The 18,239-nt window shown below is 36.7% G+C and overlaps 1 protein-coding gene and 1 pseudogene across 1 annotated transcript in view; both read left to right on the forward strand.

The window, feature by feature from the left end:
* Positions 1 to 18,239, forward strand: part of CLSTN2 (calsyntenin 2) — a 1,000,106-nt gene that overhangs the window by 154,567 nt on the left and 827,300 nt on the right. The window lies entirely within an intron of this gene.
* LOC103098001 (biogenesis of lysosome-related organelles complex 1 subunit 2-like) lies at positions 15,342 to 15,874 on the forward strand (annotated as a pseudogene).

Here is an 18,239-nt window from a genome sequence, read left to right on the forward strand (position 1 = left end):
CTGACTTCTTCCTCCAAAGAGGTCTCCTACAGATGCTTTTTCCACTATACCACACTGACCATATTTCATTTCATACTGGGATATAGGACTGTATTAGTATGATCATAAACTATATTCAGAATGAGTATTGAATCAGGAGATGAGAGCTAATTTCAAATATAAGCTCCACTGGTATCTCTTGAGGGATGGGGAGTCATCTAATTTCTAAGGACCCCATTTTCTACCTTTTAGTGTTTCTTCCTCCTCTATTATTCTATAATTCTGAATTTCATTTTGGCTTCTGCTCTGGCCACTCAAATGGACATTTTGTCCCATACTTTTATTTTATTTCTGTGTCAGTAAACCGTTCAGAGTTCTTACAATTGCCCAGAGGTCAGGGAGAGGATCAAAAGTTACTTATTCACTGGAGATTTTCTTCATGATGGGCTAAGGGGAGAGAGAAGGGCAGGGCACTACAACGCTATGACCAACATGTTCAGTTTCAATATCATGCTTTTTTCCCTTCCTTTTCCACTTTCTGTCACCACTGGTTCCTTATGCCACAGATCATGGTCACTAGTCCCTTGACCTCAGGAAAGCCTTTTTCCTTTTGTGTAAAATGTAATACCCTGATTACTTTCTAAAGAAATTGAAATAATGGAATTAAAAGGGCAAATGCTCTTGAAAGGGTCCCTGGAAATTCCTGTTATTGTAATTATTATTATTATCTCTGCCTGAATAATATTACTTATAATATTAATATTGTTGTGGTTTTAAATGGCCTGAGTTGTGCCAGATGCCATGTTATAACAGGCAATACTGTGGTCATCCAGTAGAATAAAGAAAAAGGGCAAAGATCACCAGAAAACAAGATTAACATGTAATTATTTTAGTATTTCCACTGATCCATGACCTCATCCATGTGTCAGGTTTTTAAGGATGGAGAAAGCAAACCATTCATATTGTTTTATCTTGCATGACTCCTTCCTATATTCTCTCAAAACCTACATAAGGACTTCCTCTTCTAGGTCTCTTACTGCTACATGTCTACCTGAGTAAAACATAGTTTATTCACCTGTTATCTCTTGCTCTCCTCAAATGACTGGCTCACCTCCTCTTCCTATCAGATTTGATGATAGAATTTAAGGTGTGTGCAATTCATTGATAATCTGCTGTATCCTACAGACCATCATTTTCCAACATGCATCTCCACTGCTCTTTGGATGACCTGCAATTTTGAGAACTGAGGTTGTGGTATTCTATTTTTTTTTAATTCTACAAACATTTATTAAATGCTGACTGTTTACGGTTCAGTAGATTGCTCCAGAGAGTCTTACTGTTCTGAGTTCATTTTTTTAAATTAACAAACATTTTTATTAAACTATCTCAATGTACTACCTCCATCCCCAAATGGAGGAATTTTTGAAAAATCAGAAAAATAAAGCCTTCTTTACATAGCTGCATAGTTGAGCAAAACATTCACATTCTAGTGTGTCTGAAAATGTCTTTTTTTTTTATTTTAAGTTAACTCTTCTCAGAGGTGAATGATGTGTTTCATCTTCATTCTCTTGGACTTGTGGTTAATCAATATATTGATCAGAGTTCAAGTCTTTCAAAGCCTTTTTCTCTATCTTTTTGTATATTTTCTCCTAGTTTTACTTATTTTGTTCTATATCTGTTCATAAAGGTCTTTCCACTTATATCTAAAATTTTTCATTGCATCATTTTTTATAGAACGATAATATTCCACTATAGCCATATACTACAATTTGGTTAGCCATTCTCCCATAGGAGGATAACCTCTTTTTTCCAATTTTTAGCTGCTACAGGAAGAACTTGCATATTATTTTTGTATAGCTTTTGCACATATTTCTTTGAATTCTTTGGGACATAGGCCTACTATATAACTTGTTCAGTTATACTGTCTATTGACTGGTACAAAGAGTAAAGAAAATTGTTAACTTTCTGGACATAGTTTCAAAATACTTTCTATAATGTTTGGACTAATTTACTGATAAATTCATAATATTTGACATTCCCTCCATATTTGTTAGTTTCATTTTTCATTATCATTGCTATTCTGAAAGATGTGAAATGGATTCTTGAAGTTGCTTTAATTTTGCATTTTTTTCTCATTTTTGGTGATTTAAAATACTTAAAAAATATGATTGTTGATTGCTTGGATTTCTTTTGAAAACTGCCTGTGGATAACCTCTGACCATTTATTAGGAAAGGGATCTTGGTCTTAGATATTTGAATCAGTTCCTTAAATAACTTGGAAATGAGACTTTTATCATAGAAACATATTGCAAAGATTTTTCCTTCCAGGTAGTCTGTATTTTAAAGTCTCATAGCATTGTGGGAAGAGAAATTGGAAGTAGAGTGTTGCTCACTATGAAGCATTCAGATGGAAATGCTTTTGGTATTTAAAAGTTTTCCTCCCACATCCTTTCCTGAGCCCACACTAACCCTAGGCTTCCTCAGAAGGAAGCAGGTAGGTCAGTGTTCAATTTGGAAGGGTTTTTCTTAGAAAGGGTTTCAGTCTTGTGGACACAGGAAGCTAGAATGGCAGTAGTTTAGGGACCAGGAGGAGGAGATCAGAGGAATACTGTTAGGATTAAGGCTTGGTTTTTTTCCATCACACTGGTTCATGTTCGTTTCATTTCCCAATGTTGGTGACTGAGAGAGCTCCTTAGCACTTGCATTCTAGCAGTAAAGGCATGATTTATCTTTTAATTGAATGCAAACTCAGAGAATTAGTAATAGATGCAAAGAAAGCCTCTTCATTTTCTTTGTGCACCTGATTTTGAAGCTGAATGGCCCTATTGCTATTTCTATATTTGATCCAAAAGAACTTATTAAGATGAATCAATCCTCCTTGGAGCAAACTAACCCTTGAACAATACATTAACTTTTCAGGGAGAATGAGTTCCCCCACTTAGAAAAGGCTGAATAATATATTATTCTTGGTTTTAATTATTTTTAAAAATTCTATAGTTACCTAAATGTTGTATGATTTTTGTTTTAGCCCAATGAATTTCATAATGAACTTTACCATTGAGGAGTGGCTTAGGGGAAAGAATGATGGATTTGGATTCTTCAGATCATAGATTTTATAGCAGGAGGGGGAACTTACGAGTATATCCAGTCCAACCTCCTTATATTAAGAAAATTGAGGCCTAAGAATTTAAATAACTTGACCAAGGCCAATCAGGTATTAAAAATGACAGGACTGGGATTCAGACTAGGGTCCTCTGACTCCAAATTCTTCATATCTCTTGCTATGTTCCTATTGCTGCAGCTCTCTCATAAGACTTCCTTGGAGTCAGGAGCTCTGGGCCTGGGCAAGCTATGATGGCTTTTTAAATGTCATTTCCTTACAATAGGGCGAACTGTAATTACATTACCTATCTGGTAGAGTTGTGAGGAAAATTCATGGTAAACAACGTAAAGCAAGATAGACAACATAGATACTTCTATTTGTAGAAAACATCACTCTTCAAAGCATGCTCATATCTAATTTTCCAATTATTTTGCACAGTAGCACTGTGAAATAAGTGGGGAATAATACTCTATCCCCATTTTACAGATTAGAAAACTGAGGAATAGAGACATGAATTGACAAAGAAAAAGCATGTTAGCACCTTAGTTTAAACTATGTCTATTGCACAAACTTTGAGTTTTTTCATGTGGCTGTAACAAAGTCACATCACCAGCCTAGTGGCAGCAATAGTATACAATTTCAGGAAAATGATCCAGGAGTAAATAAACTCCTGAATGTCCAGCTTGCAAGCCTACATTATAAAGGAATAAGCCTACTACTGTCACACTTTCTACAAAAAACGTTGTCATTCAATCTGATTCCAAAAAGAATCATGATCCAATTTTTACTATTTCCTTCTGTTTCCAGTTAATTTTGCAGATAAAGAGACTGAGGCAAACAGGATTAAATTTTTTGTCTATAGTCACACAGCTAGTCTGAGGCCAGGTTTGAACTCCATCTTTCTGATTCTCTACCTACTATTCTATCCAGCTACATAGAAGTAATGGCTTACTAATGCTGGAGACAAATCTTTTCTTCTGAGGAGTCCATCTAATTATTCTCATTAACAGCTGTTAACAGGGAAAGAGGTGTGTTTTAAAAACTGAAAATTAGTCCTGGGGACAAAAAAAAAGGAAATCTAAACAAAATCGGTCATTTTGTCAGACTGACAAACACTATTCAAGGTGCTAACAGCTCCTAATGAGAATAAGAGTCATCAGTTACATAAACAATTCATTAGGTTGAAAACAAGAATTGACAACATAATCCTTTAAGCAGGATGGCCTTTGGTAGACCATCAAAGTGTTGATGCTATTAGATATTATAGATGACTATGTGAGAAAATGGCATTTTGATAGCCCCTTTGTGTTATTAAGCCTTCTTTAGAATATTCACTTTTGAGATCCCTTTTATAAAAATTTTCAATTACAGATTAATCAATTTCTGTTTTATAAACTTGGTCAAATGGATGGTGTTCCTCATTAAATCATCTCCAGCCATCTTTAATAGAGTAAAATGCCAGGGCATTGGTATTAGCACTGAGATTTCTGAGTCAGTTCTATGTTTGGTTTGGAGATGATGACTCCACAGTATAGTGAAATTAATAAGTAATTTTCTGGTGACAGCCCCAGGCAATTGAATGAATGTTTAAATTCTAGTCAGAAGCTGTGTGGAAAGAAGCAAATAAAAAGTATGTGAGGAGGGGGTGGTAGGGTGGAAGATGAATTTGTGGAGCCAGTATAGAAAAATGCCAAGATAATGCCATCTTTTCAGAGACCACATGAATAAAAAATCCCAAGTAACAGATTCTTGAATGGAAAAATAGCTATAAGTTTTTAAAATATGAATTTTTACATAGAGCCTTTATCAAAAACTTAATTATCAAGAGCCTCTTGCAACCTGGAGGTTTGCCTGGACAAAGAACTCTACAGGATAGTCCTGACTTCATGGAGCTTAACAGCCTAAGACAGATCTTTACTGTAAAGGTCAGATCTCTTTCATCCCTGGCACTTAGCAGGCAAATAGGAATGATGCCCTTGGAAAAAGAAGAATTGTGAGGAGTCTTCAGGAACAGGGAAAGAGAATTGCCTGGTGTCTTGATTTCAGTAATTCCCTTCTCTTTCACTTTCCTCCTATCATGAATTTATAGAGCTTTAGTAGTCTTACCAATTTTTCTAAATTTACGTCTCCTGGAAAAGAATGGCTATACTCAAGGAATTTAGATTAAGGTTTTCTTCTCTCTTCCCCTCCCCTCTATTCAGGGTAGGAAGATGCATCCTTTTTGCTCTGAAATTCTTTTAAGAGTATGATCTTCCAAACTTTTGCTGACCCTGTATAAATACACACATACATAGTTGGTTAATAGTAACAAATTCTGGATATATGGATTATTTTGTCTCATATAAAACTATGGAAATAATGGAAATGGAAATTCTTTCCAAATGGAAAGAACAAAAAAACCTCAAAACTGAATGCAGTGCTATTTGAATGATTAGGCTTGATCCAGGAAGAAAAGATAAGAAAGTTCATTTTTCTCTTGTTTTTGCAGAAGCAAGGGGCCTTGAGTGAGGGACATTGCATATATTGGCAGGTATATTTTGGTTAGCTTTACTTCACTATTTTTCTTTTTCTCTCTTTAATTCTTTGTTATAATGACTGGCTCTGCATTGTGGAGAGAAATATATTTGGATAGATTTGGAAATGAAGGTAATCTAAAAAAGAAGAAACTAATATTTAAAGCACACATAAAATATGATGATAATAAAATATTTCTTTTTTCTATTTGAAAATTTTTATTTAATTGATTTAGAACATTTTTCCATGGTTACATGATTCATATTCTTTCCCTCCCCTCCTCCACCCCCTCCCATAGCCAAAGAGCAAATCCACTGGGTTTTACATGTGACATTGATCAAGACCTGATAATAAAATATTTATAAAAATTCCCAAGGCTCTCTGAAGTTTGGATCTTCAGAAGCATCTTCATTTTTGCCTCACTTAAGGTTACTCAGAGAGGAAACATCTCTGGTTCCTTTACATTCTAGGAATATTCCTATCCCTTGGCATTCAGATGAGTCCTGCTAGACAAAGGACAGACCCCTCAGTACTAATGATCTTTTCTGGTCTTAACTATTCAAGAACTAAATCTGATGTTTCCATATGCCTGACACTGAATTTTTGCAGTCTCATTTCTATTTGGTTGAAGTAACACAGGCTCCCACATCTCAGAGAATTATTATACTATAAACATCTAGACTCTGGTGGTAATTGCAAGACAGTAACGAGAGCCACTCCTTAGTGAATAGATGGATAATTTAGGTAAGAAGCAGAATGGATCCTAAAGTATATTTTCATTTCCAGCGAGACATTGACCTATCACAACTCCAAGTGCCCCTTCTTGGATAATTTCAAATCACTGTATTATGTTGTGTGCACTAATAATAACCACTTCATCAAGTATTCCATCCAGAAAGAGCAATCTGCCTTTGTTGTATTTAACTTGCTCTTTCTCAACATTTCTATGTATCACTACATTCTGTTGCTTTAGTGTTCCAGGCTTCTAAGTGTCTCCCATTAGTGTTAGAAGGGGGCAATTTCTTGTTGTTTAACATTTTCACTCTTCATGACCCCTTTTGGAGTTTTCTTGGAAATGATAAGGAAATAGTTTATTTCCTTTTCCATATCATTTTACAGATGAGGAAACTGAAGTAAGCAGGGTTAAGTAACTTATCCAGGGTCATATAGTTAGTGTATGAGCCCAGATTTGAACTCAGAAGATGAATCCCAACACACTTACCATTGTGCCATCCAGCTGCCCTCATCTACTCAAACTAATATTCTACTAATAAATAAAATAAAAACTAATAATAATAAAAAAATAAAAACGAATAATACTGAGATTCATAGAATCTCAGAATCAAAAAAAATTGAAGAACATTTATTATATTTAAGACACCATGCTAGCACTGGGTATACAAAGATCATACAGAGACACAAAACCAAAGCAAAATGTTACCTTTCTTCAAGAGACTTGCATTCTTTCAAGAGAGCGGAATCAATAAAGTTTCTTCACAGAGGCTAAATAATTATCATTTTTTACTGCCAAGTAGTTCCTATACCATATAAGAAAAAGTGTCTTCCTATGGAGATCTGCTTCTTGATCCTTAATTTTTTTTTAGGACTTTAAAGTCCATTTAAATGAACTTACCATCATCTAGAGGAAGAATATCATCTATGACATATCTGACAAGTCTCCACTGAATTCTTCTAGTGATAGGGAGTTCACTAAATAATGATACTTGAATTGAGCCCAATTCATTGTTGAACTCAAATTGCTAAAATGTTTCCTTATGTTGGGCCTCCCTCTAAGCTAGATGTTTTTGTCTTGGAACTGTCCACCAGAGATATATAAAATAAGTTAGCACTTTTGGTCAAAACCTTCTAATCAGCCTTTCTAATCTCTATTACTCCTCATGATCCAATCAGTTGTTAAATCCAATAGTTTCTTCCTAACATCTCTTGTATATAAGCTCTCTTCTCTCTCCTCTGACTCTGCAACCATCCTTGAGTGCTGGCTGTCTTCATCTTATCTCTGGATTGCTGAAGCAGTTACAGGTTTTTCTCCTTGCCTAAAGTCTCTCTACATTCCATTCTGTCCTCTCCAGTTCAATTAATCTTCTTGAAATACAATTATTTCCATATCATTCACATTCCACCCTCTTTGAATAAACTCCATTGATTCCCTATTGACTCCAGGATAAAAATACTAAATCCTCTGTTCAGCTTTTAAAGCCTTCTGTAACCTGCCTCCTTTCTACCTTTCCTGCCTTCTTTCACCTTTACCATATACTCTGCCATCTAGAAACACTGGTCATCTTGATGAACCTTGCCCAGGATACCCCATCCTCATGAATATTTTCATTGGCTCTCTCCATGGAACACTTGCTCTTCATCCCCATCTCCTAACTCATCTGGCTTCTTGCAAGTCTCAGCTTCATTTCTACCTTATGCAAAAAGCCTTAGTGCTTCCATTCTGAGACTACCATCATTTTATCCAGTATATCTTATTTGTACCTTTGTGTGTTGTCTCTTTCATTATACTGAGTTCCTGGAGTAAGGAGTCCCCCTCCCTCTTTCTTTGTGTTCCTAGTACTTGACTTAAAGAAGATGCTTAGCAAATGCTAGTTGACTGGCTAATGAGCCATTCAAATATTTGAAAATAGCTGTGACATCATCTCCAGGTTAACTATCCCAGTTCTTTTCATCCTTAAAACCCTTGATTATCTTGATTCTCTTCAGGATTTATTTTAGTTTTCAATCATTCTTAAGATTAAGCACAATGAATTGAATTTTAATTCTTTTTCCCTTTCACCTTAAAAAGAGCATTCCTATTAAATCCTGGATGAATTACACTTTCACTCAGACAAGGATTAGATTTTAATTCTGATCCTTCAGTTGAAATCACCTCCTCTTTTGTTTCCAGATTGAAAATTCTAGTGCTTTGTTACATCTTCTCCCATATGACTCTTTGAATTTGCTACTCTGCAGTAGATTGACTCATCTCAGCCAGAATTATTAGCACCTGGAAATAGAAGAGTTAATGAATTCTACAAAGTTATCCAGCAGAATATTAAAAAATCCTAATTATTTCATATGCAATGCTTGCATTCATTTCTTTTATAACAGGGATTTGCTAGAAATATATTTTTATATGAGTATATTTAAATTTTAATTGAATTCAACATATTCATCAAGCACATACTATGTAGATGGTAGAGCAGATCACTGGACCTGGAGTCAGGAAGTCCTGAGTTCAAATACAGTTTCAGACACTGACTAGGTATGTGATCTTTAGCAAGTCACTTGACCACTATTTGCCACAGTTCTTCATTTATAAAATGGGGACACACTGGAGAAGTAAATGACAAACCACTACAGTGTCTTTGCCAAGAAAACCCCATGAACAAAGTCCATGACAGTTACATAGAGTTGTAAATTGAATTGAAAATCCCAAGAATCATTTGGCAGTGAGGGGCAGAATTCAGAAAAGAAATTAAAAGATATTTCTAGATTTAGAATTCTGCATATGAAGGCAATGAAATAATTCACTCCATGGATTTAGTTATTAAGAGGGTTCAGAATAAGAAAAGAAGATGGCCCAGAACAGATTTTGGTGAGACAGGTATAGGGGGAGCATACATACTTAGAAAACTGGAATTAAGAGAGCAGTTGGGTGGCTCAGTGGACTGAGAGCCAGACTTAGAGATGGGAGGTCCTGGGTTCAAATCCTCAATATTTCCTAGCTGTGTGGTCCTGGGCAAGTCACTTAACCCCTACTACCTAGCCTTTGCCACTCTTCTGCTTTGGAACCAAAGCACAGTATTAATTCTAAGACAGAAGGTAAGGGTTTATTTAAAAAAAAAAAAAAGTAAAATTGGAGTTAATCATAATGTAGCAAAAGATATTGAGAAAAAGGACAGACAGGAAGAGAACAGTGCCAAAGGAGCCATGGAAGAAGAGAAGGGGGGGTGGGGGATTTAAGAGGAAAGCATAACAACAGTGTCCAAAGGTGAAGAGAGATCAAATAGGACAAGGACTTAGAAGAGTTCCTCTGATCTAGCAGCTAAGAGAATGCTAGTCATTTTAGATCAACCATTTGCATTAAGACACAGAGATGGAAATCAGATTGCAAGAGGATGAGAAGTAAGGTTTGAATGGAGATGAATTTTTCTGTCTACCTTTAAAAAGAGAGATTGTTACAATGCCTTAACATGCATTGCTCTGGGGCTTTAGCTGGAGTCAGCTTCTGGGGCTTAGTGTTTGGCAAGAATTAGTGCCAAGTGACCTCTATGAAGCCTCCCAGGGCTGACCTTCTCCCTGACTCAGCTCACAGCAATTAATCATCATATAGCTGGTGGAACAGTCAAATGGAATGACATCGAGGGAAATCTCCCTGAGGAGCAAGATTTATTTTTAAAGAAAAATTTTAAACCAGTATAGTAATCTCAAAATTTAGCAAAATCTAACCCATCAGAATGTCATTCCCCCTGACCCTGCTTTAATTGATTTTCTTTTTTAAAAAAGTTGTATTGATGTTTTTATTTTAACATCATAGTCTTTTTCCTCTTTCCAGGAACTGAACACTTCCTGTTAACCATGGGATGTATTTCAAGAGAAATTAAGTTACTAGTAATTTTTTTTTAAACTATGCCATTCCCTGTAGACAGACTATATTCAGCCAAGTTCCTAAACCTTTTCCAACCCTACCCACAATCCTAGAGAGTGAATATTTCTATTCATAACAATAATCCTGTCCCCAGTCCCATAAATCCATAGGGGAATTTTTTTTTTCCAAGTTTACCTACAGAATTAAGATGGAGAAGTAACTTAGTCCTGGTAGAAGACTTTTAATAAGAATGGTTGAATCCAAAAGGCCAGTGTTTAGACTTCCATTAAACAACAAGACAAAACAAATAGGGCTGAACTGAGCAAAATAGCCATCCAAGTAAATTGAGATTTCACAACAGTTTGAATTCAGTATTATTTCTAAGTCTTGTTACTATTCCATCAATATAATCTTCATGTCTTCTCTTTTCTCCCTTTGCTCTTACACCCCAATTTGAATGTAAACCCTGAGCATTATACAGGGCTTTCTATACCAGATATCCTGCCTCCAGTCATGCCATCCTCTAGAATATACCCATCATTGTGCCTGCCACTTTGACCATGCCACTCACTTCTTTGGAGTCCTCTATTGGTTTCCCTTTGCCATATAGTTCAAGATCAAGAATGCATTTTCTTCTTGAAAATTAGGTTGTCTGAACTGCCTCATCTGCCTTTAGCCTTCCAATATCTCAAACTGCCATTTTGCTTGTCTTGGCCACACTTGTACAAAGTCTACTTTCTGTTTTCATTCCATTCTCAGCTTTCATTGCTTTCTAAAGCAGTGGCTTGAGCTTCCTTTGCTACGAAGATCTCTTTCTTCCCTAAGATGACCTTTCTCTTTTTTTTGAAATCATTTCAACCATCCTTCCATCTCTAGTGAGCCTTTCAATTCAGTACATTTCTTAAATTAGTTTAACCAGCTAAGTGATGATTTTTTCTCCTTGCCCTATGCATTTTGATTGATTGGATCTCTCTCAATAAAACAGCTTTCATGAGAACTTCTGTATCCAGAACCTTCAGAATTAAGAGCAACTAAGAGGATCTACAAGGAATACCCTATTTATATTCAGCCTTGAAATGCTACTGTATTTGTTAGGACTTTGTTTAAGCCTCCAGAATCTCCAGTAGGTTTAGTTAAAGTAAACCCGTAAAGATTTGGATCAAACTTCGAAGATATTGCTCTTTGCAAATTTTCTGGCCTTTAAGAAGCCAATATTATTCTTCCATGGACTCCCTATTATACAAGGTCCGAGTATAAATAGAAAAAAAACAAAAAACCCTTTTGTTCAAAATTTAAGATTTGTGAAATCAAATATCCAGATTCTAAAATCTTTTGCATTTCTCCCTAATTCATTTTCTTCGTTATTCTTTCCAGATGTTTGGCATCTCGGAAACACAGCCAAAGATCAACTCTGACTAATGAAATCCTTTTACTCAAGTAAAAGAATCTATTCTTTCTCTCCATTGTTGTGATATCAGTGAAGATAGGAGGGTTTTATGCGACTGATATTCAGCATCTAGCTGAAAAGTGAGACATTAAGTCGATTATCTGTCCATTTTCAGATATCCAGAGATTTGGGATGATATAGATAATACTCTTTCTTTTTTTTTTAATATCAGGATCTTGAACACTGTGTACATTGGCCATTAAGTTTTACTACAATGCTATAAACTTAGCTGTATGGAAATTTCCAGTTTTAAATTCCTTCTGTTGTGCATTAGCATTTGCATTGATAATAACTTTTGGATAGCCTATTGCACTGTTATTTCTTGAAGAAAATTAGTTTTAATTTTTTGACATTTCGTTTTATAACCAATTGTGATGTTCTCATCACTGCTTGGGGACTTGCAGCACATCTAGAAAAGGGACATTTTATTTTTCCCTCTGTGTGCCTTTATCCTTATCTTTTTTCAAACTTCCTGTAAGCTGAGATGTTGCTTCTTCATGTGATTTAGCAGGTATAGTCTCTTAGACACAGCTAGCTTTGTAGCAGGAAAAGCAAATTCCACATGAATGAGATGATATGTGTATAAAATAATACTTCATTTATGATAAAGTAGTTAATTACCTTAACATAAATAGAACCTTCCAAATATATGACACAGAACCAAGGGGGGGGGCACACCTAAATACCAAAAAGGAGCACCATCTGTAACTGGTTGACTGTGATAACTTTGCTTTGACTCCTTGATCTCATTTTCTTATTTGCTGTCCTAAGCAAAAACCCACTGTTTAAAACAAACAAAAGACATGATAGGACTCCTTTGCTACCCACTAACTGCCAAAATATCTTAAACTCTTCTGATCTGATTGCTGCTTTGTTCATGTGGACTAGTTCCCACACAACAATCGGCCTTTGTTTAATCTTCCTCTCTCTCCCCTCCTCCACTGTCTTTCTAAAGCCCCCAGGCAGGCAGAAGTAGCCCCACAGTTGGCTGCTTCCCTTCTACTTTATATGTTCCAAGTCTATACCACCACTAGATCTGCCTCAGTTATTTTCAATTAACCTCCCCCAAGGATTTTTGCTGGATGAATGACTCCACAATTTGACCTTTTTAAAGGGACCAAGTTATTTTGGACAACAACCAGAAGAGATTAAATATACAGTTAAGCTATTTAACGTCACAATTATAATTTAAAATAGAGATTTCAACAGATTTCTTCCAACCAAATCAAGTTTCTTACTTTTAGCTATTCTCCCTTAAAAAAAAAAAAGGAAAACCAGTGTTTGTTCTCATATGCACTTTAGTAATTTCACCTGACATCTTCCATCAGACTCTATGGGCGGGACTCTCAGTGTGTTATTCAGGATCCACAGCTGTACCCGATAGTGATGAGAAATGTGAGGCATTTGAAAGACTCCAAAAAATGAAAAAAATGTGTCTTATCATGTTCTGGATTCCAAACCTTATGGCAGAGGAAAAAGAAGAAACTCTTGTTGCTTGGAGGCTTCTGGTCATTGGAGGCATCTTCTTTCTAGAGAAGGAAGGCATCCTAGTCAGGCTTACAAGGTAAATCGGGGCTGGTGTGGGCTGTTGTTCCATGGGTCTGGCCATGCATTGCTTATGTCCCCCATGACTGGTGCAGATGAGGGAACACAAAGGGCTTCTGATATCCACTTCTTGTTGCCAAAGGCAGTGATAAATGAAGGAAATAAGCTCTCTCCAGAACAAGTTAACTACTCCAGAGAGAGGAGAAGCCATGATAAAGATAGGAGATACCTTCAACTGGAGCTTCCCTTGCAAAGTATTACCACTTACATTTATCATGTTAAATCAGGAGAGCAGTGGGGAAGACATAATCTCTCATTTTTATCATCCTCAAATATACAAGCAGCAATTGTTACCTTAATTAATTTGCCTTGAAGTGTATTTATCCAAAGCAGCCAAAGCAAGAGACTACAGAGTCACTTAACGGTAGGCACATTCAGCAATTCAATGAATATTAAATATTGTAGTAGCAATAATAATAATAATAAAAGCTAGCATTTATATAGAGCTTTAAGGTTTGCAACGCACTTTACATAGATCTCCTTTGAGCCTCACAACCATCCTGTAAGGGAGGTTATTCCTATTTACAGATGAAGAAACTGAGGCTTTTAAAGGTGATGTGATATGCCTAGGGTTATTCATAGTAGGATTTGAACTCTAGTCTTCCTGTAAGTCCAGAGCACTTGCTAGATACCAGAAAATATATTAAAGACCAGATTAGACACTCTATATCTCCCTTCATTGAGCTGACTGTCCAGAAGTGGATTGCAGATAATCTGAGCAGAATTTTTCTGTTTAGCACTCTGCTTAAATAGATGCTGATTTGCATTTAAAAGGCCTATAAGTAATTTAACTCAGAAAAAATAAACAATATTATGGAAACTAAAAAATGGCCTTCCTGTCCCTAACAAGGTATGAGCCAGCAAATTTTTCTAATGAGCCCAGCTCTGCTTTCTTGGAATAGAGCTTAAGGGACAGAATGTAAATTCCTTGAGGGTAAGAATAATTTTGTTTTTGTCTTTGTATTCTAAACATCTCCTTTGTGCATAGGAGGAACCTAATGAGTTTTTTTGGTGAATTGAATTGGATTGAGAGGTGATGGATTTCATTAACTTTACCAGAGTGGAAAGCCTTGAATCAATCAATAAATCAACAATCAACCAGCATTTATTGGGACCTTGTGAAATGCCAGGCACCAAGGATATTCATGCAATAAATGAAACAGTCCCTACTCTAAAGGAGCTTACATTCTGCTGAAGCAGACACTAATTGCATGATTACCTATATATAACATATAGAAATCAGTGACATACTAGGCTGTTTAGGAGAAAGGGCAGTCACAAGCAGTTAGGGACAATAGGAAGCCCCAATGCCAAAGATAGTGCCTGATCTGGGTCCTAAAAGACAGAAGGAATCTGTGCAGCAGGGAGGGATGTGTGTGGGATACAGAGGAAAAGGTATTGGCTTGTGGGATGGTCAGGGCAAAGGTAAAAAGATAGGAAATGGAGATGATTCAAGTTGTAAGGAAGAGGTTAGGCTAAGGAAGCTGGGCTATTGAATGCTTTTAGGTTGCTTTCTTGGATGTGTTGCAAGTTAGGAAAACAAACCTAAGCTGAAATATAAGGTTGAAAAAGCTATCATAATCCATTAATCAACAATGATTTCTTAAATCTCTACCAGGTACCAGGAGCTATGCTCAATTACAAAACTCAATAGTAATGATCTTTGGATAATCCACTATTTAAAGTATTATGAAAAATGCACCATGGGGCAGATAGTCAGAAGTTGACTAATTTTAAGTCTATTATTTCTTCTACATGTTTCCCCGCTTCTTCACTCCCTCAGTTCTCTCTCTAAATATTCCTACCTACTCTTCTTCTTTTTTTAATTTGGAAAAATTTATTTAATTAATTAATTTGGAATATTTTTCTATAGCTATAAGATTCATGTTCTTTCCCTCCCCTCCCTCAAACCCCTTCCTTTAGCTGACATGCAATTCCACTGAGTTTTACATGATTCAGTGATCAAGACCTATTTCCATATTATTGATATTTGCACTCGAGTGATCATTTAGTCTACATCCCCAATCATATCCCTATTGACCCATTGATCAAACAGTTGTTTTTCTTCTGTGTTTCTGCTCCCACAGTTTTTCCTCTTAATGTGGATACCATTCTTTCTCATAAGTCCCTCAGAATGGCTCCTTCTTCCCTGGTCGACTTCCTGTCTCCTTCACCCATCCTTCCCTCCTCCCTCTCCCCTCCTCTTTTCTCCTTCTCCCATTCCTCCCCCTTCCCCTCCTTTCCTCTTGTCTCGCCTTTCTTCTCCGGCCTAGACAATACAGTGGTGGAGACAGACCAGGGGGCTACAAAGCCTGAAGAGGTAGACATCACTGGGCTGTTCCAGGACACGTTCTCCAAAATGGCCACATACCTGACTGGCTAGCTGACAGCCACCAGTGAAGACTATAAACTCCTGGAAAATATGAACAAACTGACTAGCTTGAAGTATCTAGAAATGAAAGATATTGCAGTAAACATAAGTAGAAACCTGAAGGACTTAAACCAGAAATATGCAGCACTTCAGCCTTATTTGGATCAGATCACTTTAATTGAAGAGCAAGTACAGGCAGCCCACAAGTTGGACACATATTCAAAGAAACTAGAAGCAAAGTACAAGAAGTAAGAAAGGCCATGAAAATACTTTAGCCAAAGACTGTCTCCCAAGAGCTGCCTACTTGGATGGACTTCTCTGGCTCCTGTGCTTCAGCCTCATGGTTCTGCTGCCTCAGAGACAATCCCTGCCCTAGCTTGAGTTGGCTGGGCTTGGTTCCTGGCAGTCCTAGAAGCTTTTCTAAACTGTACCTCCTGGATCTTGGTCCCAGTCCCCCACCCCTTATCCCCCTCTCACATCTATGTGTGCCCTGGACAAGACTCAGCAATCAGGATCACCCCACCTGTAGCAGACCCAGAGAATTTGTCTGGGCTCCCTCCTCCCTGCCTTCCCTTCTACCCTGGACTCTTGTTCCCAGGGTTGCCCCCACCCTTACTTAATAACAAATAAAATATCAGTATATGACCTTAAAAAAAAAAGTCCCTCAGAATTGTCCTTGGATCATTGCATTGCTGCTAGTAGAGAAGTCCATTACATTCGATTGTGCCACAGTGTATCAGTCTCTGTGTACAATGTTCTCCTGGTTCTTCTCCTTTCACTCCTACCTACTCTTCTGAGTGTCATGTTGGCTATAGTATCCAAAAGTGATATACAATGTGGTCAGGGTCTACTAAGCTAGAATGCTCAAGAGCATGTGGACAGTTTTGTATGAAGAGAAATACCAGATTGGCAAATATGATTGTCTATCTGGTCGTGGTTCTAGAATCGGAGAGAACCTGAGAATCTATATAGTACCACTCTTTTCTGCAAATAAGCAAACCCAGGAAATTTAAATGAGTTCCCCAAGGTTACACATGTCATAATTATCAGAAATAAGATTTGAAACAAATTCCTCTGACTTGAGAATCATCACTTTTTCCATCAAATAGTCAATCAACAAAGATGGAGCAAGTCCCTACTGCATGCCCAGTCTTATGGTAAATTATGCATGGTGAACAGGAGAAAGAGAAGACTAAGGTCCTTGACTTCAAAGAATTTAATTAGACTGCTTAAAGAGACTGGCCATATCTGAAATGGAGACCAGAAGACAGGCTAGAGTGTATATAGTCCTTACTGATGGTAAGCAGAGATGAAAGGATGATCAGTAAAAGGGTGGGTGTGGCAGGGTAGTCATTTTACCACCTCTCTCCTCAATTAAAAATTCATAGAGGTCTTTGTGATCCAGTCATGTTAAACTCTTCATGGCCTCATCTGAGGTTTTCTTGGCAAAGATACTGGAGTGGTTTGCCATTTCCTTCTTCAGCCTAGACAGATAGACTGAGGTGAGTACGGTTAAATAATTTGCCCAGGGACACACATAGTAAGTGTCTGAGGCCAAATTTGAACTCAGATCTTCTTGACACCAGAGTGAGATTCTATCCACTGGGCTACCTGGGTGCATTAGTTCAATTTTTAAAAAAATCATTAAGTATTCACAATGTACAAAGGCTTGTGTTAGGAATACAGAGTATCTGACTTTAAAATTCTTATAGTCCAGCAAAGAGTGATCAGTTATGAGGAACACAAAAATAATAAAAGACAGATTGTAATAAGGGCAAAGGAAGTGCCAAGATAATGTTTTATAAGAAAAATGATGGAGAGATGATTTTTTAGTGAAGGAAGGAAGGAAGAGAAAGATTTCAACACTTGGAGATATAGGAGGAAGCCCATTCCAACATCTTACGGCTTCCATGAATGCAAGAGTCAGAATTAGGCATGAGCTTTATCATGGGAACAGCTGATCTTGTTTGACTTGATTTGGAAAATAAAACATAGCCTTATAAATAAAGGATGGAAAGCTAGGTGTAAGTTAGATTGTGGAGGTCCTTAAATACCAAACTAAGGACTTTGTATTTCATCCTACTGGCAATGGAAAACTTTTTTTTTTTTAGGAGAGGGACTACTTTTCATTGGCAGACGTAATCAGATCTGTGAATTAGAGAAATTAATTATTTGGAAGCATTTGGATAATGCAAAGCAAATTAGAGAAATTAGAGAGTTAGAGGTAAATCAGAATGGATGGAAGAAAGAATAGGAAGCAATGAAAGAAACCTATATACTGATCCTAAACCCTATGATAGGACAGAAAGTACTAGAAAAGTTGAAAGATCACTGTAGGCTCCAGTGTTCAAGAAAGGTTATATAGAAGGTAGGATTTTAATTGCATCCTGAAGTAGGTGTATGATATGTGTATGCAGAGTATTGCTTAATAAAAAATAAATCAGGGTCCTCAGGGAGATAATCGTCATAGTGACTACCAATTTAACTATCTGACTACCCATACACTTCTACTAGAAACTGTTAAAGTTGCCATACTTGAAGTCTTTTAAGGATCAATATTCTTTTCACCTAGAGTATCTCTTGAGTTCAATCTCACAAAACCAGGGAGGTTCTGAATTTTTCATTTTTT

Source organism: Monodelphis domestica, chromosome 4 (genome assembly GCF_027887165.1).
Source record: "Monodelphis domestica isolate mMonDom1 chromosome 4, mMonDom1.pri, whole genome shotgun sequence".
NCBI classification, from domain to species: domain Eukaryota; kingdom Metazoa; phylum Chordata; class Mammalia; order Didelphimorphia; family Didelphidae; genus Monodelphis; species Monodelphis domestica.